The sequence below is a fragment of the Oryctolagus cuniculus genome, chromosome 1, assembly GCF_051225735.1.
Source record: "Oryctolagus cuniculus isolate XC-2025 breed Fujian yellow rabbit chromosome 1, ASM5122573v1, whole genome shotgun sequence".
In the NCBI taxonomy this organism is placed as follows: domain Eukaryota; kingdom Metazoa; phylum Chordata; class Mammalia; order Lagomorpha; family Leporidae; genus Oryctolagus; species Oryctolagus cuniculus.
In genome coordinates this window covers 138228398-138248138 of record NC_142867.1, presented here as the reverse complement: position 1 = coordinate 138248138, position 19741 = coordinate 138228398, and the positions used below count along the sequence as shown (strand labels likewise).

Below are 19741 nucleotides of genomic sequence, written 5' to 3'. Positions count from 1 at the left end.
GAGGATGGCCTCTGTGTGCCCTGTCCCTGCAGCATGCAGGTGACGTGGTGGGCTCTGGGGCAGCGCTGACTCTGGAGTCTGGGACCGTGGCCCGGGACAGCAGGGGGCCTGGACCGGGACATCTCCAGTCAACGGGCTCTTCTGCAGACAGAGTGCTTCAGAAAGATCATGGAAAATGGAATCATAAGATCAGTTTATTTTGGTGCAAAAATGTTTTGAAATGCAAGCTTTGGGGCCAGCGCTGTGGCATAGTGGGTAAAGCCGCCACCTGCAGTGCCACCATCCCATATGGGCGCGGGTTCAAGTTCCGACTGCTCCACTTCCAATCTAGCTCTCTGCTGTGGCCTGGGAAAGCAGTGGAAGATGGCCCAAGTCCTTAGGTCCCTATACCTACGTGGGAGACCTGGAAGAAGCTCTTGGCTCCTGGCTTTGGATCAGCGCAGCTCCGGCCATAGCAGCCAATAGGGGAGTAAACCAGCGGCTGGAAGGAAGCCCTCTCTCTCTCTCTCTCCATGTAACTCTGACTTTCAAATAAATAAATAAATCGTAAAAAAAAAAAAAAAAGGAAACACATGCTTCTTCAGAGTATGAATTTACTTCCTCAAGAGCCCGTGGACACCTTGTGCCAGCTGTGTAAGCCTGCCCTGGTCAGCACACAGAGGGAAGCTCTCATTCAGCTCTCCTGGCCTCTCGCTGCACCTGGCTTACCAGACAGTCCTGAAGTCGGGGGACAGTGTGCTCAGGGCTGAGCGCCGACCTCTCACTTGTCTTGGTGTAAGAATGTTCTAGAACCCCTTTGAGATTTCTCAGTTGATTTGGGTTCCCATGAATTGTGAGGTTTGGCGAGCCCGGCTGATCCCAGGGGGGCAGGGGTCTCCCTCCCAGGCCCCGAGAGGCCAAGCCAGGGGCTGGTGGGCCCCTCCGGTGACTGTGTGTTGGTGTCGGGTGACAGTGACTCACCAGCCCGCCGCCATGCATCTCCCAGTCTGAATCATCTGGAAGTTTATATGCAGCTCACAAAGAGGCCGCTGCCCCCTCTGGCTCGGCAGCCCTGGCTCCAGACACCTCAGTCCCCAGGGGCGTTGAAGTGAGCCGACAGTTCTGTGTGCAGGCGCCACCATGGATGGGGCCACTCAGGTCTGTGGGAAGGGGTGATCTCGGTGAGCAGGGCAGGGAGGTGTGGCCGGGCACCTTCCCCGTGGGAACTGTCTGGGATCCGCTGGGTCCTGTCCCTGGGTGACTCCCCTCTGCTGGGAGGTCAGCAGAGGTCGCTCCCCAGGTCCCCTCCTTGGTCTGCCTGTAGCACCTGCACCACAGTGTGGGGGCAGACAGAGTCTGGTGCCACTGCCAGGTGGGACTGAGGCGACACCAGGTCTCCGGTGACTCCTAGGGAGGAAGTGGAGCCACAGGCTCGGGCTGGAAGCAAGAAGTACCGGTTCCCATGAATCTCAGGGAGGATGGGCTGCAGCGAGTGGGATTAGGGGATTGATTGTAATTCATGGGATTAGAGGGACTCAACCTCTAATCTCCTGTTGGGTTCCTGACATTTCACTGGGAGGTCAATCGGTCATTTGCAAAGTGGAAATGGGTTGGAATTCTGGCCCAGACATGGAAACAGTTGGACACTCGGTGTCTTCATGGCAAAGAGGGAATCTTGGTGCTCCCTGGTCTGGGGGCGGTACAGGCCATGGCAGGTCCAGGCGTGGCCTAGCAGTGTTTGCTCGTTGCGTGCATAGGTAGGTGTTGCAGTTGTCACGTTTTTAGCGCTTTTTGACTGCTTGGTGCCCCGTGGATGGTTTGCGTGGAAACGTGGTTAAGAAGTAGCAGAGGCCAGCGCCGTGGCTCACTAGGCTAATCCTCTACCTAGCGGCGCCGGCACACCGGGTTCTAGTCCCGGTTGGGGCGCCGGATTCTGTCCCGGTTGCCCCTCTTCCAGACCAGCTCTTTGCTGTGGCCCGGGAGTGCAGTGGAGGATGGCCCAAGTGCTTGGGCTCCGCACCCACATGGGAGACCAGGAGAAAGCACCTGGCTCCTACTTCGGATCAGTGTAGCACGCCGGCCGTAGCGGCCATTTAGGGGCTGAACCAACGGAAGGAAGACCTTTCTCTCTCTCTAACTCTGCCTGTCAAAAAAAAAAAAAAAAGGAAGTAGCAGAGTGGGCCAGCTCTGTGGCGCAGTGGGTTGGCACCCTGGCCTGAGGCGCTGGCATCCCATTTGGGCGCCGGTTCTGGTCCCAGCTGCTCCTCTTCCTATCTGGCTCTCTGCTGTGGCCTGGGAGAGCAGTGGAGGATGGCCCGAATCCTTGGGCCCCTGCACCTGCATGGGGGACCCGGAGGAAGCTCCTGGCTCCTGGTCTCGGATCGGCCATTGCGGCCATTTGGGGAGTGAGCCATCGGATGGAGGACCTCTCTCTTTCTGCCTCTCTTCTCTCTCTGTAACTCTGACTTTCACATAAATAAATAAATCTTAAAAAAAAAAAAGTAGCAGAGCTTTTCAGCATGGTCTTTATCTGATAGAGAGGGGCAAGGTGCAGTGCAGCTCCCCGGTCTCTGCAGGGGCCAGGGACTGAGCTGAGTCGCCACGCCGTAGCGTCTGCAGAACGGTGAGGTGGGCAAGTTCAAAGTCAGCACCACGAAGGGACCTGGCCTCCGGCTCTGGAGACTGCTTCCTGCACCGGGCAGGTGGCTTCCCCAATGGCCTTTCCATGCCGAGTCAGGGCTGGCGAAAGCCACGTCCTCTTGGGGGGGGGGGGGTCAGGAGGGGAGAGCCAGCGCTGGCCCGGGTCCCCGCCACTGGCTTTCGGTCACGACCTGTGGTCAGACTGGCCTGACTTTATAATTTGACTGTATATTTTTAAGGAATCACTAAAGATGAAAGCAGGGAGAGTGGTATTTTGTGGTCAGAGACTTAAAAAAGAAATCTCTACTTAAGAAAGCAAGCCAGGGCCTGCCCCGGGGCCTCCTAGACCTGTCCCCTCTCAGTGTCCCACATGGGACCCGAAGGGAGGCTCGCGCGCCACCTTTGAGCCGTGCTGGGCCTCGGGCAGCGGGGCCGAAGGACCCTGGCCTGGAGGGGTGGCTGATCTCTAATGGGGCAACCCTCTTCCCCAGTTTCGCGGGACCTGAAGCCCACGGACAGGACTTCCTGGCGCTTCATGCCCTCTCTGTGTGAGATGGAACTTCCAGAGCCGTGGGGGTGCAGAAGAGGCCTGGGGGTCAGTGCAGCGGACAGGACAGGGCAGGGGGCGGATGGCGGATGCCGAGGCAGCCGGTGGGTGTGTGGTACAGATCTTGCCGCCGCCAGCCCTGAGGCTGGAGCAGCAGGTTTGTGGCCTGCCTCTTGCCTGAGTGCGAGGGACTTGCGGAAACATCAGGTGTTTGGGTCGGGTCCGCACTGGCCCCTGGGAGTTGTGAACATCTGCTCGTCGATGCGTTATGGTACCGAGACGACTTGCAGCCTGACACTGGCAGGCCCAGCAGGATGCCTGCTGCAGGCGGAGGCTCCGTGTCGTGGAGGAGTGTCCGTCCGTGGGATGCAGCCGTCGTGGGCGGCCAGGATGTCTGCGGGTGGGATGTGGGTGGAGGACAGGATGTGTGCAGTGCTGGGGCCTGGCTGGTTCTCGGGCTGTGGGGTGAGGCCGTGGTGCTGTCCGCAGAGCCCCCTGGGAGGGTGGTAGGTGTGAGTCTGGTGTGTCCTGTGGGGACGCCGGGCTGGGGCTGGGCCCCGTCTGCAAGGTCTGGAGAGAAGCGTGGAGGGTTTTGAGCTAGAGGACAGTGTGGTGGATGCAGCCCCATAAGGAACACACGATACAGAAGCGTGCAGGGTGACATGGGGCGAGGGCTGGGGGCCTTCAGCACTGTGGCTCTTAGCAGTGACAGCTGTCTCCCTCGCAGGTTGCAGGAGCAGAAGGGGTGATGGTGAGTCCCCTCGGGTGGCGCTGACCCATGGGCCTCGCCTCGCTTAGGCACAGGTGCGCAATGGGTCAGAACAGGAAGAGGAGCCAGGGAACCCCAGCGGGGAAGGAGATGGAGGGGGTGGCATGGGTCGTAGTCAGGGGAGGGGACAGGCGAGGAGTGGGGGCAGCTGACTCTCTGAGAGCCTGAGTGTCTGCGGTGTCTGACCCACTGGGTGGCAGGTGCAGAACCAGGGAGCGTGCGGGGACTCTGAGCTGTTGGCCAGCCTGCCTCGTGCTTGGCGGGGAGAGAGGGCAGAGGTCACCTGGGGGGCTGAGTCAAGGGGCCAGGTTTTAAAAGGGCTGCTGGGAGCTTGAGGTCTCAGCAACATGCTAAGTCGAGGGCGGCAGCAGAAGCCGATGTCGTGCCTATGGGCTTAGGACCGGCGTTAGAACCGGCAGTGGGATTGATGTGGGCCGAGGAGAGTCCACCGTTTTCCTCCAAGCCCTCATCTGGGGGCTGGGCTCAGGCCTCCCCAGGTTGGTGTGCACGCATCTGCATCTCAGGGAAACCGGGCCTCTGTGTGTCGCTTGCTGGTGACATTTTATCTCACGTCCCTTCTGCAGTGCATGGCTGTGCTTTCTAAGTCCTCATTGTGCAGTGCCAGCCGCCAGGCGGGGCTGGGCCATATATCCTGTCCCCAGGGCGGGTGGGGGAAGGGAGGTGCTGATGGAGGCTGGGGCGGAGGCCTGCCCTGGGTCACACAGCTGGGATTGGGCAGGCTGGCCTTGCAGCCACCGCGCTGCGCTGCCTGCCCAGGTTGGAGGAGGACAAAGCGGCACTTAATTAAGGTGTCTGAGGGCTTGGAGGAAGCGCTAGGCTACTTGTGCTTTACAGCACAGAACGGGCGCCTTTTCAAGCTCACTTGATCTCAACTAATGGAAAAATTTGGAAGAAAATGGAGTGGAATGAATCACGGCAGTGCTGTGCGATTATTCCCCTGGGCGGGCAGCCAGCCTGGCTGTGTGACGAGTAGAAGTCCCGAGCCACCGCTCACGGATCCCCTGAGCGCCGAACCCTAGTCCTGGCCTTTGACCGTCTTAGGTCATCCTCCGCGTGGGGCCCCAGCTCCTGTCAGCCCAGTGTCACCCTGACCATTCCATACGGAGAGGGCTCTAGGCTCAGTTTTACATTTGCTTTATGAATTTGAAAGGCAGAGTGACAGAGAGAGGGAGAGACAGAGAAACATTCCATCCACTGGTTCACTCCCCCAGATGGCCACCGATGGCTAGGGCTGGGCTAGAATGAAGCCAGGAGCCAGGGGCTTCTTCTGAGTCTCCCACATGGGTGCACAGGCCTGAAGGACTTGGGCCATCCTCTGCTGCTTTCACTGCACATTAGCAGGGAGCTGGATCAGAAGTGGAGCAGCCGGGGCTCAAACTGGTGCCCAAATGGAATGCCAGTGTCTCAGGCTACACCACAATGCTGAACCCTCTGGGTCCAGTTTTTCTGGTGGTTAAATTGCTCCTTAAAAATGAATTTTCTGGGCGGCACGCATTGCAGTACAGGCCTTAAGCTATTGCTTAGGACATTTACATCCTATATGAGAGTGCCTTTTTTTTTTAAGATTTATTTTATTTATTTGAAAGACAGAGTTGCAGAGAGAGGTAGAGACAGAGAGAGAGAGAGAGATCTTCATCCGCTGGTTCTCTCCCCAGATGACCGCAATGGCCAGAGCTGTACTAATCCAAAACTGGAGCCAGGAGCTTCTCCTGGGACTCCCATGCAGGTGCAGGGGCCCAAGGACTTGGGCCATCTTCTACTGCTTTCCCAGGCCATAGCAGAGAGCTGGATTGGAAGTAGAGCAGCCAGGACTTGAACCAGTGCCCCTATTTTACCCACTGCACCGCAGTGCTGGCCCCAAAGTGCCTGTGTTTCAATTCCAGCTCTGATTCTGACCCAGCTTTCTGTTATGCACACCCTGGAAGCAGTAGATGTTGGGTCCCTGGACTCAGATGGAGTTCTGGGTTCCTGGCCTTTGGGGAGTGAACCAGTGGATACCTTTAAAATAATAAAAATTTTAAAAACTTAAAAATATATAAAAACAATTAGATAAAGATTTAAAACACTGGTTTAGGGGGTGATCGTTTGACTTAGTGATTAGGAGGCCATATTCTATGTAAGAGTGTCTGGGTTCCGATCCCAGCTCTGCTCCAGATTCCAGCTTCCTGCTAATGCACACCCGGTGGGGCGTGGGGCTGCAGGTGCTGGCTCGGGTGGGTGGGTCCCTGCCACTCATGTAGGGGACCTGGATGGAGTTCCTTTCTCTTGGCTTCTGGCATTTCAGACTGTTGGGGAGTGAACTAGCAGGTGGGATCTCTGAATTTCTTTTTCCATCTCTGAAATAATGAACGCATACATTTGTCAAAAAGGAATGTGAAGGGCATTGTCACACCTGCTCCTGGGGCACTGTGCCGTTGTGGGCTGCCGAGGCTGCAGGCCGTGTAATCAGCAGTGGGATGTGTGTGGACGCTGATGATCAAAACGGGGATGTGTGGGTCGTGGGCCCGCACATAGGGGCTGCCCTCCCCTCCTGCCCGCAGGCTCTGGGCTCGTCCTGTTTCTTAGACTCCAGGTCTCGGCCAAAGCTGCCTCTCACCCCTGTGTCACAGTGAGCAGGGACGCCACTGCCTGAGTGCGCCCCCACCCCCACCCCGTGCCCCAGGACCGACTCTGAACCGGCCCACTCGCAGCCGGCATCCACAGCCTGCGGGAGTGAGCACTGGGTGAATGAGGCAGCCTGCCTCCAGCACACTGTCACGCGGTCTGCCTGCCGTTCGTCTTCACAGGACAGCAATGGGCCGCAGTGTGGTAGCCGCATCACCTGCGTCGCCGTTTTGGGGAGTCTCGGACGTGTTGTTTTCTGAGATTTTCGTCTGTTTTGTGATTACTGTGTCTTACTTTTGATATCCTCTTAGAAATATGTTAGAAAACCACGTGCTTCAGGCCAGGATTTAAATAGTTCTAAAGAATCCAGATTGTGGGGCTGGCTCCACGGCTCACTAGGCTAATCCTCCGCCTGCGGCGCCAGCACACCGGGTTCCAGTCCCGGTCGGGGCGCCGGATTCTGTCCCGGTTGCCCCTCTTCCAGGCCAGCTCTCTGCTGTGGTCAGGGAGTGCAGTGGAGGATGGCCCAGGTGCTTGGGCCCTGCACCCCATGGGAGACCAGGAGAAGTACCTGGCTCCTGCCATCGGATCAGCGCGGTGCGCCAGCCACGGTGGCCATTGGATGGTGAACCAATGGCAAAGGAAGACCTTTCTCTCTGTCTCTCTCTCTCACTGTCCACTCTGCCTGTCAAAAAAAAAAAAAAAAAAAAGAATCCAGATTGTGGAGGATGAAGGAGGATGAAGTCCCTCCTTCGGCAGGCTAAATGCACTGTCATCAGCCATGGCCAGTGGCTCCTTGATTGCATTTTGATCTAATCAGATTGTCCTGTTCATTAAATTACTCACACACACACACGCACTCAGAGTCACACGCCACATGCCCACAGAGGAAGCACATCCTGTCCCCCAGGATCTGTTCTGTGGATTGGTTCCAGGATCATCTGTGGATACCCAGATCCCGGGATGTTCAAGTCCCTCTTGCATCTGCTAGAACCTGTGCACATCCTCCCATAGCCTTTCAGTCATTTCTGGAACACTTGCGATACCCAGTGTGATGTCAGCGCTGGGCAGGTGTATGGAAGCCTGGGCTGCTTAGGGCAAACTGGCAGGAAGACGGTCCTCCGTGCTCAGCATGGATGCGAGTATGCCTTCCTCCCGGCGGGTTGACTCCTCAGAGGCAGAACCTCGGGTACAGAGAACTGATGAGCTGTGCACCGTGGGGACTTTCCTTTTTGTTGAACAGTGGGTCTGGGACTCATCCTCGCGTCAACCACGACTTCCTTCTTCCTAACAGTTCATGGTACCCCATCCTGTGGCTGTGCACGATTTGTTCATGGATAAGTTTATATAGAAACAGTATACATCCAGATGTTCCTTGACTTAACCCAGGGGTCACGACCTGACAAACCCACCTCCACCCCACCCAGCCTGCCGTACCCGCTGGCTTAGCCTGGCCTGCCTCACCCGTGCCCAGGGCATAGTCATGTCACGTGAAGCCTGTTCCACAAGACAGTGGTGAAGTCTCCCGGAGCTGATTGAATGTCTGTCTCCAGAAAGGGCTGGCATCGCAGCCCAGTGCAGGGTGTGGGGTGTTCCCCGGGGCCCCGGGGGCTGGCCCTGAGCTGAGCTTGCTGCTGCCACCCAGGATTGCCAGAGAACATCCATCTGCACAGCTCTGGCCTGGGAAAGATCCAAGCTTAGCATCCCAAGGACATGGAGCGGGGTAGGGGTGTTTCACACCACAGTGGTTTTGTGTGTCTTTGTTGTTGTTGTCTAAACATTTATTTACATTTATTTGAAAGTCAGAGTTACAGAGGGCTAATCCATCCACTGGCGCATTCCCCAAATGGCCACAATGGCCAGGGCTGAGCCAGGAGCCAGAAGCTTCGTCTGGGTCTCCCGCGTGGGTAGCAAGGTCCCAAGCAGTTGGACCATCTTCCACTGATTTCCCAGGCCATTAGCTGGGAGCTGGATGGGAAATGGAGCAACCAGGACGTGAATCAGCACCCCTATGGGATGCTGTGGTTGCAGCTGGTGGCTTTACTGACTAAGCCACGGCGCTGGCCCCTCCCCTTTGATTCCAGCTTCCTGTTAATGTGTACCCTGGGAGGCACCTGGGTTCCTGCCACCAATGTGGGAGACCTGGATTGAGTTTCTGGCTCCCGGCTTCAGCCTAGCCCATTTTCAGCTATTGTGGGCATTTGGCGAGTGTATCAGTAGGTAGAAGATGTCTGTCTCTGTCTCTCTGCCTTTCAAATAAATAAAAAGCAAGCATTCCAGTACCGGATGCGCATTGCTCTCTCCCCTGCCTAAGTCAGAGCATCATTAAGTTAGGACCATCTGTATATGTGTATTCTCTCTCTCTCTCTCTCTCTCTCTCATTCTCTCTCATTCTCTCTCATTGACGTATGGCTGTCTACAAAGTGCTCCTCCTGTACTGCCTTGTGCCCACGGTCCTGCCTCCGTGGGGTGTGTCCTGGTGGAGAGCTGCTGGCTGGGAGGGACTGTGCGTGCTCTCTCTCTGGGTGCTGCTCCCAGCCCTTCTGCAGGCAGTCTGCGGCCAGGGCTTGTCCCCATCTCAGCAGCGTGAATCGTGCGTGTGCTGAGCTGCTGGTTCCGGCCGAGCGTCTCACTAACACTCTGCCCCTGCACCTGCTTACCTGCTCTGACCTTGGGTGAGGTGGTTGAACAGAGGGGCTCCTAGCACCCCCCACCCCCAGCCACAGCCACAGCTACACTGGACTTCGTGGTGTTTTCAACCTGTGCTGAACCCTGGAGCCTGGGGGGCAGCAGGCTTAGGTGTGCACCAGCCAAAGCTTGCCTGTTGGAGCTCCCTGGAGGCAGCTGTAGCTGGCGCCCTGTCGGAGCGGGTGAGAATCCCGGTCAGTACTTGCTAGCTGGTGCTTGGCGCCGGGGGCTCTTTTTACACTCTCTGCACGGATCCTCATAACGACCAGGAAGGCATCAGTACTGCACCTCTGATGAGCACACAGAGGCCTAGAGGGGCCCAGTAACTTCCTCCAGGAGCATGCAGCGCGGAGAAGCCGGGTCTGGAGGCCAGCTCCCACCTGCATCTCCTCCAGGTGCTAAGGTTCACCTGGCTGCTGCTGACGGCGCCTGCTCAAAAGCTGAGGCCCTGTTGGCAGTCAGCAGCTTGTAATGCCTGCTCCCAGCTCTGGGCCCCTTTCTCCTGCGCTGTTTGGGGGTGCTGGGAGGGGAGGAAGGCCAGGCTTCCCTTGAGCGAGAGGGGGGGCCGTGCTGTCCGCGCCGGTGATTCCACTGCCGTGTGTCAAGGCACTAGGAGGTGCGGTTGGAACTCCAGGGTGAGTGTTTCGGGGGCAGGACGTGTTTTGCATTCTGCAGCCAGCCAAGAACTAAGTATAACCTGTGGTGGTGTGTGTGGAGGAAGCAGAAGGGCTTGTGTGCGTGCAGGGTGAGGGTGGCTGGGGTCCCTGTGGCTGCAGCAGGCCACCTGCTGAGGGCTGGGGAGATGGGACGCTGGGCTTAAGGTAGGAAGCGAGAGTGGCAGGCATCAAAGCAAATGGTTTGAGGCTGGGGAGAGTTAAACATGAGGCTGCATCAAAAGTCACGGGGAACAGAAAGAACGGGTAAGTTCATGGGAGAAATGAGTATCACAAAAAAGCTGTGCATGGATTCTTTTTTTTTTTTTTTTTTTTTTTTTGACAGGCAGAGTGGACAGTGAGAGAGAGAAACAGAGAGAAAGGTCTTCCTTTGCCGTTGGTTCACCCTCCAATGACTGCCATGGCCAACGCACCGCGCTGATCCGAAGGCAGGAGCCAGGTGCTTCTCCTGGTCTCCCATGTGGGTGCAGGGCCCAAGCACTTGGGCCATCCTCCACTGCACTCCCTGGCCACAGCAGAGAGCTGGCCTGGAAGAGGGGCAACCGGGACAGAATCCGGCGCCCCGACTGGGACTAGAACCCGTGTGCCGGGGCCGCAAGGCGGAGGATTAACCTGTTGAGCCGCAGCGCCGGCCTTGTGCATGGATTCTGAAATTCTTTTGCACCCAGAGCAGCTTACCTTTTCGTGCCACTGAAGTCCCCTGTGCACAGAGACCCCAGACCACAACTCGTCTCGGCACCGAGTGAGCGCTCTGGGCTGGCTTTTATGTATCAGGCATCAGAGGCGTACTTAATCTTTAGAGAAGTTTCCCAGTTCTGGGCGCCCCCATTCTGTTGACACCTCCTCTCTACGCCCACCCTGCCTGTGTTCCGTGTTGGGTTTCCAGCTGGCGCTCGGTGGCTGCTGGACCCACCCACTCACCCCCACCACCTGTGGGCCCCGCTCAGCCTGGAGCTTCTGCAGGTGCCTGCAATGGTGCGGGTTCCCCGCCTGCCTGCCGAGTGTTTCCATGGGAAGTGCAGCTGGTGGCCGGGCCCTTTCTCAGCCCGTCCTGTTGCTGCCCCCGTAAATGTGGCCTGCGAGGCAGCTATCTGGTGGGGAAGACCTGGAATTCGGCCCTGGAAGCCACGTGGGTGGGTGGGTGGGTCCGGGAGGATTGCCGTCACTTCCACACGTGGCTTGTTTGCTAGCTTGTGGTGCCTGCTCGGGGTTCAGGGGACATGTGGGACCTTGAGGGGCTGGGGGACTGGACATCGTGCAGGGCCGTGCAGGGCACCTGCAGGCGAGGGGACTGCTGTGGGAGGGGCCCTGTGGGAAGAGCAGGGACGTCTCCTGTGTTGCAAGGGTGGCCGCTGTCTTCTCGGCAGGCCCAGAAAGCCGAAGGAACACTACAGAAATCCCACCCATAAACAGGCCAGAGTATTTATTTACTTATTCTTTTTTTTTTTTTTTTTTTTTTTGACAGGCAGAGTGGACAGAGAGAGACAGAAAGGTCTTCCTTTGCCGTTGGTTCACCCTCCAATGGCCGCCACGGCCGGCGCACCGTGCTGATCCGATGGCAGGAGCCAGGTGCTTCTCCTGGTCTCCCATGGGGTGCAGGGCCCAAGCACCTGGGCCATCCTCCACTGCACTCCCTGGCCACAGCAGAGAGCTGGCCTGGAACAGGGGCAACCGGGACAGAATCCGACGCCCCGACCAGGACTAGAACCCGGTGTGCCGGCGCCGCAAGGTGGAGGATTAGCCTAGTGAGCCGCGGCGCCTACTTATTCATTTTTAAAGATTTATTTTATTTGAAAGAGTTATAGAGAGGGAGAGATGGAGAGAGAGATCTTCCATCTGCTGGTTTACGCCTCAAGTGGCCACATGGCCAGAGCTGGGCCAGACAGAAGCCAGGAGCCAGGGACTTCATCCGGGTCTCCCACATGGGTGCAGGTGCCCAAGGACTTGTGCGATCCTCTGCTGCCTTCCCAGGCACATAAGCAGGGAGCTGGATTGGAAATGGAGTAGCCGGGAATCGAACTGGCACCCATATGGAATGCTGGTGCTGAAGGCAGCGGCTTAACCCACTATGCCACAGCCCCAGCCCCCAGAGTCTTTCTTTTTTTAAAGATTTATTTGGACGGCAGAATGAGAGAGAGAGAGAGATCCATCATTTGGCTCACTCCCAAAATGTCTGCAACAGCCAGGGCTGGGCCAGGCAGAAGCTAGGCCCCTGGAACTCCATTTGGGTCTTACATGTGGGTGGCACAGGGCCCAAGCTCCTGGGCCATCTTCTGCTGCCCTCCCAGGCGCATTAGCAGGGAGCTGGATTGGAAGTGGAGCAGCTGGGACTCCAGCTGGAGCCCATATGGGATGCTGGTGCCACGATCCCGGCCCCAGGCCAGAGCTGTGAATCTGAGCCTTGATAATCGTGTAGATTGCTTGCAATGGTGGAGGGTTCAGTGTCGCTGCAGCCCACCTCTGAACCCGCTCCGGCTTTGGGATTCCGACTGGCTCAGTTCTCTCGGTCTGCTGGTGAAATCCCTGGGCTGTGAGACACTGGGACCCAGGACAGACACCAGCAGAGCCCTCGCCACTCCACCGGTGGGGGGTGTTCTTCTGTTTGGCTTCCAGACCCCCGGTGAGACCCTGAGGAAGGGGAGCATTTGTTAGGTCTTGGTGGTGTTGCACGGCTCTGCTTTCCCTTGCTTGCCTCGGGAAGGTGGATCGTGAAGGGCTCATAAACCCAGGGCTGTGACAATTACTCGGTCGTTTTTGATTCGTAGAGTCTGGGGCGCATCTGAAGGGCATATTGTGGAAGGAAGTGGCTGTGGTCAGGGCTTGGGGACAGCTGTGACCCAGGTTCGCGACTGGGCCTTACTTCCCCTTTGCTGGCCCCTTCCCTCCTGAGCGGGGGGTGGGTGGGTGGGTTGGGGACAGGCTGGAGAAATGGTGAGAGTGTGTTTCCGTGGCCTGTCGGGAGTGACGCTGTTTGAGGACGCACGAGCTAAAGGCTGACCCTCCTTGTTGTTCCATTATTTTCAGAGCTGAGATTTCTGAAGACTGCTGTAGGAGCGGCTGAAAAGGTGTCGGAGGCACGAGATCCAGGTAAGGGCGTTGTGCCTCCCCGTCTATGCTCCCCGTCGGCAGAGCTGAGGGCTTGTAGGAGCCTCCGTTGGACCCGGCGGGTGGCTGGGCATTGGTGCACACACATTTCTGGGAAGGAGATGCAGACCTGGGCGCAGACCTGGGGTCTGTGCGGGGCGGTGGGCATCAGATCCCCGTAGATGCTCTCCTCTCCCTTCTCACCTGTCCCCCCTCCCTCCCCGTCTCAGTCTCTGTCCCCCCGCCCCTCCCCCACCTTTGTCTCCTGTCTGTCACTCTCCCATCCCTGTCTCTTGGCTTCCCCTCCATGCTGGGACTTGGGTGGTGAGCACTTGTGTGCTAATGGAGTGACAGCCCCCCCCCCCCATGTAGGCACCCAGCACTCTCCTCTTCTCTTCGAGGGGCATAGAGAGGTGGCGGGGGTCGAGAGAGCCGACAGTGTCCCCCCACCTGGGGCACGTGGTGACTCAGCTTTATTTTGGCCCATTGCAAGTTATGCCTGGAGTTGCCCATTTAATGTGCGTACATGGAAGGGAAGCGCCTCTGCCCTCCGTGTTTGCTGTGGCTCACGTGTGGCTCTGCTGTGCCGGCAGCTTTTGTGTCCATGGTGCGTGCCATAAGGGGAGGGCATGCATCTCGCCAGCTTCTGGGGCAGCTTTGTGGGCAGGCTTGGCCCTGTCATATCCGTGTTTTTTATGTTACCTGGTCTGCTGGGCAGGGTCGGGGGACACTGTTCTTACTGGTTTGTCGAATGACTTTATGAGAAATTCCAAGTGTTGGCACTCATGTCACAAGAATTGTCCTGGTTCACCCAGCCCCGACCAGGTCAGGGGTTGTCTTTGAATTTTGTTTGTTGAACTCTTTGTTTTAAAGACATGTTTTGAACCTGTAGTGGGAGCGTGTGAAGTCGTGAGTGTCCCGCATGGGGTCCTGGGGACTGGCTCCTCCTGCCAGTCTGCTCTTTAGAAAGCAGGAAGCTGAGAAGGGACAAGAAGCCACTTCTCACTTCTGGTGCAGGTGCAAAAGGGTCCAGGAAGTGGCCCAAAACAGCGCCCTCAGCCGAGCGGTGGGCAGCGTTGGGGAGTCCACCCTGAGCACCATGCCCCACACCTCTCGGGGCCCGGGCAGGAATTTGGGGGTGCTGACACGCACATGGCTGGGATGGGATGGAGTCCTTTAATGACTTAGACTTATTTTTCCAAAAGTAATGCAAAGTGTAATTCGGTGTTGGATAAACAAACACGAAAAGTGAGTTTCCTGGCCTTTCCTCCCCCCATCCACCCCGGAGATAACCACTGTTGGGTGGGTGGGTGCGTGTCCGTGTGTGGTGTCTGGTGTGTCCACTCTGTGCAGACTGCGGCCGTGCCTCGCCTTTGCGTGGAGGCAGGTGTGTGTGGTGTTCACAGGCCAGCCATCAGACCTCCACAGCCGTGTCTTCCTTGGTGTGCTGTCAGTCGGCCCCTCGCTGAGGAACGCCCCCCTGGGTTGGAAGGATTGCTCGCCCTGCGTGGTCCTTACCCCTTTGCACACCCAGTTTGTCTGTAAGATTCGTGTCCAAGAGTTGCCAGGGAACAGGGGCGTGTGTGACACTAGGATTGCTGGCCCTGGCTGGTAGCGGTCTTTAAAACTTACGTCTGCCTGTGGATAACCAGTGGGTATTTTAATTTGCATTTTTAAAGTGAGGTTTAGTGCCCTTGCAGTTGTGTTTGAGTGTAGGCAAGTTTTATACGCTGCAGGGAAAACGAAGCAGGCAGATGGCTTCGGTGACAGCAGGATGTATCGCGCCTGGTCATTTTCGTCATCTTGCCACCTCTGCAGGTCAGACATGGAGCGCAGCACCGGTGAAGTGATCGTCAGTGCTTCGAACGCTCTCCCAGTGTCCGCAGCGTCCTCTGGCATTTTGGAGCCATCTCGGTTGGGGGTTGGGTGGTTCTGTCTGGGGCTGAACTCCCCTGGGAGCCAGCAGCCCCAAGTTTGAGTCATTGCCTTAGCCAGCTCGGGCTGGTGACAAAATATCACCAACTGGGCTCTGTGAAGTGACAGACGTTCGCTTCCCACAGTTGTGCGAGCTGAGAGGTCCACGAGCAAGGTGCTGGCGGGGTCGATGTCTGCTGGCGAGAGGGCTTTGCACCTTGCTGGCACCCTGTGGGTGGAGGAGGCAGAGAGGGCACCGCCCACTCTGGGGTCCCACTCCTGAGTGCAGAACCATGTTGCCTAAACATCTCTGTGAGACCCCACCTCAGTCCCCTCGGAGGGCTGGGATCTCAACAAGGGAATTTAAGGGCGGGGTACAGACCCAGCCACGCAGTCCCCTGGGAGGGGCTGGCCAGCCATCACCCAGCACAACCCTGCACTGGCCCCGGAAGCCAGCGTCCCACCTGGAGTCTCTGTCCTGGAGGGTGGCAGCAGGAAAGCAGTAGGCCAGGGGAAGGCGGTCCTTCCACTTATCTGGGCCCAAGGACGCACGCACCTGCTGCTCGCCAGGTGTGCACTCAATGCCCGATGCACCCACGCCAGGCACCCTCCAGAAAGAGGTGATACTTGGTGCTCAGTCTGAGGCACAGTGATTGCATCTGAAACCCTCCCCCCACCCAAGGAGTCCTGCTCCCGCCACCTCTCCCCCTCCCCAGCCTGCACGCTTCATAACACGTACCTTGTGGTGCCTGCTGACTGATTTGTGTGTCCATTGCCCCCACCACCCTCTGCCTCCCTGGGTTCTTGCCTGCACATTCACAGCCCAGAGCGTGCTCAGCGTGCGGGCTGGAGGGCTTGTCTGAGCTGTCTTGCTGTAGCTTGATGCCCCTGTGGGTGGCCCTGGGACCATCCTGGCCAGCCCTTGTGGGGCATCCCCACAGCCAGTCCACAGTGCCAGGGCTGAGGGTCCCTGCAGAGCTGGACTGCTGCTCTCCAGCGAAGCCGAGGGGGGAACAATGAATGCTTTTTACGTTTGCAGTGGCAGGAGCTCCTGAAACCTGTGCCGGATTCCTGACGGTGTAGGGTCATCTTCAGCGCTGTGACTGGGGGCCCAGACCTAGGGAGGGGACGGCAGGTGGCACAGGGCATGGTAATGAGGACCGTAGTGCTCTCTGCTCCCAGCTTGGAGGCAAGGGACAGGGAGTGCGTGGTCTGTGTTCTGACCATCCGGATCCTCACCTGCCATGTGTGTGGGCAGAGCCATTGAGATACAAAAAAAGCCAGCAGGTTTCCCAGGCCTTTGTCTGCAGTGGGGTCAGGGGCTGGGTCAGCCTGCCTGCAGCTCACCTGTGATGGGGACCCTAGGATGCCAGCAGGGACAAGGATGTTCCAAGATCAGACTAGCATCCCACAGCTGGCAAGAGCACTGAGAACCTCTGTGTGCCCGCGGCTGGTGGGATGAGCCCTCTGCGTCCGCCCAATCAGAGATGGCTGGGCCTGGTGAGGAGCAGAGGCCCAGGTGAGTGGGCGGTTCCCAGGCAGCACTGTGGCCCTCACTTCCTGTCTGCCGGGATCTCTCACAGCTGAGATGCAATGCTAGATCAGAATGCATGTGGTACCACAGAGTGACACGTGTACCCGCATACACAGGGACATATGAACGTGAATTTGCAAATACACAGATGCACACACCTGTACAGTGACGCGTGTATTCACACATGTGCAGATGCACACGTACCCTCGTGTACACACATGCCCAGATGCACCCGCATACAGGAGCGCACACATATGCATGGCCAGTTGCTGGGTACCACCTTTTCTCTGCTGCTTGATTTTTTTTTTTCCAGCGCCCCTCCCCACCTGATGACAGATGGGGAACTTCCCCTGGACAGTCCTGACAGGTGTGAGTGAGGGGCTCGGAGCCCCCTCTGCGTTCCATTCTCCTGGCACTTCGGGCATCACAATTGCCTTGAATGATGGCAGTGACTTCCCACAGCCCCGTCTCTAATGGGCTCTGGCGATGCTCCATCTTCCTGAACGTGAAGGAAACAGCTTCTGCTCGCTCCCAGCAGGAGACGTTGGCTTCTCAGAAATACAAAGGGAGCCAGCGCGGAGAGCATTTTATCCAGTTGTTTCCACTTGAATCCAAACGTGGCATCCTGGCGGTGCCTGGGGAGCTGCCGGCCCTAGGAGAAGGCTCGCAGCGTGTCTGGGTAGGTGCCCTGTGTGGTTGGATTGAGGAAGTCTTGAAATTCCGTGGAACAATGCGTGCTTGTTAGAGAGGGTGAAAGCGAATCCCACCCTTCCAGTGCCGTGAGCAGGATGCGCTGCCCCTGCCCGGCCCAGCCGTGTGCAGCCCGCACCTTCCCTGACCTCCGGTTTTAAAGGCCATTCCAGATGTGAGGCGGGGTCTGGTCTCGGCCATCAGGGTCCAGTGAGACACACCTGCTCAGACCTGGATACAGACCCATGCCAGGAAGCTCTTTGTCTGATCATGGTCATTAGGTGGGCTCTGGGTGCCAGGAGGGAGTGACCGGCCAGGAGGAACCATCACTAGTGCCCCTAAAAGGCAGAATCTGGGTTGGTCCCAGGTGAAGGCGATGAAGGAAAAGCCTCTGTCTTCCCTGAGCCAGCTTGCGTGGATGTGGCAATGCCGCTCCTGACCGAGCGGCTGGCGTCCCCGCAGTGGTCGGCCGTGGGAACCTCATGGGCTGCACTCGGGGCTGGCTCTGCCATGGGAGTGCTGCTGCAAGATCATTTTCCGTCAGTTCATCCTGCGGCCTGTGCGTGAAAACAGCTGGGGACGAGGGGTGCAGCGGGCAGGGAGGAGGTGGCCCTGGGGCAGTCACTGTGGGGGAAGGGCTGGCCACTAGCAGCTCCTGGGGGAGAATGTTCTAGAACAGGGAGCAGCAGGTGCCATGGCTGCGAGGCTGCCTGAGGGGTCCACTCTTGGGAAGGGGAGTGGGGGAGGAAAAAGGGGAGGTCACCCCAGGAGCCAGCATTTCACCCTGAATCCTGTGCCGTTCAGTGCCGCCTGCTGCTTGGTGCATGCAGTGTTGGGGCCCCCAGTGGGGCTGCTCTGGGGGCCCAGGCTCTGCACACATGGAGCTGGCCCTTCCCTGGCCTCTGGGGGCCACGCACGGTGGGTCTTGTCCACGAGCTGCTCTGTCCCTAGCTGGAGGAACTGGAGCATTTTCTTTCTGACAAAGCATGGTGCACCCTCCATCCTCGGTCTCTGTGGAGGACCAGTTCTGGGTCCCGACACCCACATCCATGGTTGGTCCAGCCCTTTATATAAAGTGTTGTGGAATTTGCCTAGAGCCTGGGCAGCCCTTCCAGTCATTCCCAGCTGATTTAACATCCCAAATACGAGGGGGCTTCAAACAATCCATAGGAAATGGAATTAAAAGATAAGTTTATTTTGATGTCAAAAAATGTTGGGATCTGTGTGTGCTTTTTTTCATAATGCATGGTTTCCATGAGCTTTTGGAAGACCCCTCATACACATTAATGGCTGTTATATGGATTGTGTGGGGAGCAACCCGGACTGGACTAAGTTACTGGAATTAAGACTTATTCTATGCATCTGCTCTCCCACAATATGGCGCTGGGAGAGAAGAAAACAGCTTCTACACAGCTGCCTCTTGCCAACTTGAGTGCTGACCTCCAGGAGCTGATCCTGCTCCTGATTGGAGGAGAGCAGCGTGCTCGGCGTGTGGGCAGCCGAGTTGGGATTGGCGGAGGAGGACTATAAAGGAGGAGAGAGACAACATGCACCAGGAACATCTAAGGGGAACACCTGTGCAGCCCCCGAGAGAGCCGGCCGGCGGTGTGCCACTCCCCTGCGGAAGTGGGGAAAGTGGCCAGGGGGAACCGCCCTTCCACGGAGGTGGAAGGGACGGCAGCCAACCCGGGAAGAACCAGCAGCAAACCCGGGGAGGGCCGAGCAGACGAGAGAACAGCGCAGGGTCCTGTGTCGTTCCTCCATGAAGAGGGGGAGCGACATAATGGTGCCGTGACTCGGATATGAAGCCTAGGCAGGGTTTAGTGTCGTTCCTCCACGAAGAGGGGGAGCGACATAATGTTGCCGTGACTCGGATATGAAGCCTAGGCAGGGCTTAGTGTCGTTCCTCCACGAAGAGGGGGAGCGACAGATTGTATAGGGAATAATGACCAAAATAAGTTTGTATTTTTAAGATTTTATTTATTTGAAAGGTAGAGTTAACAGAGGGAGAAGGGAAGAGAACAGAGGTTGTCCATCTGGTGGTTCACTCCCCAGATGGCCTTAACGACCAGGACTGGGCCAGGTCAAAGCCAAGAGCCAGGAGCTTCCTCCTGGTCTCCCACGTGGGTGCAGGGACCCAAGCACTTGGGCCATCTTCCGCTGCTTTCCCAAGCCACAGCAGAGAGCTGGATGGGAAGTGGAGCAGCCAGGACTTGAATCATGCACTGCAGTTGGGATGTGGGAGTTCAGGTGGTGAGTTGCCTACTACATCAGACACCTGCCCCATGAGTTGCAGCTGTAGATACTCTGTTACAGTGGAAGATGAGGACATGCTCTGCCCTGCTTCCCCTCCCCACCTACTGCCCTTTCCACCCCTCCCAGCGGAGTCATTTACGGTTTTTGTTCTCGGTGCTGGCTGAGAATGCACTCTGATTGCATTTCCACTCCTGCTTCCCCCATGGTTAATAACGGCTTCACTGAGAGAGAGAGAGTGCACGCTTCATCTTCTGTCTGTGTGTCTGTTACTAATTCATCCTCGGTCGATCCGCCAGAGCCATAAACCTATTCTTTGTGTGGACAAACCTACAGACACTGTC

General features: G+C 57.5%; 1 protein-coding gene across 20 annotated transcripts in view; it reads left to right on the top strand.

The window, feature by feature from the left end:
• SEMA4D (semaphorin 4D) overlaps nt 1-19741 on the top strand; it is a 127382-nt gene that overhangs the window by 65403 nt on the left and 42238 nt on the right. For 10 of the 20 annotated variants that reach the window (XM_051847448.3, XM_070049340.2, XM_089315902.1 and 7 more), the window contains one exon: nt 12947-13009. The gene's annotated coding sequence lies outside the window, so the exon portion shown is untranslated. Of the gene's footprint in view, nt 1-9752; nt 9884-10144; nt 10169-12946; nt 13010-13378; nt 13525-19741 lie in introns of those variants that run through there. The other 10 variants (XM_070049343.2, XM_089315899.1, XM_051847429.3 and 7 more) reach the window with 3 other exon arrangements.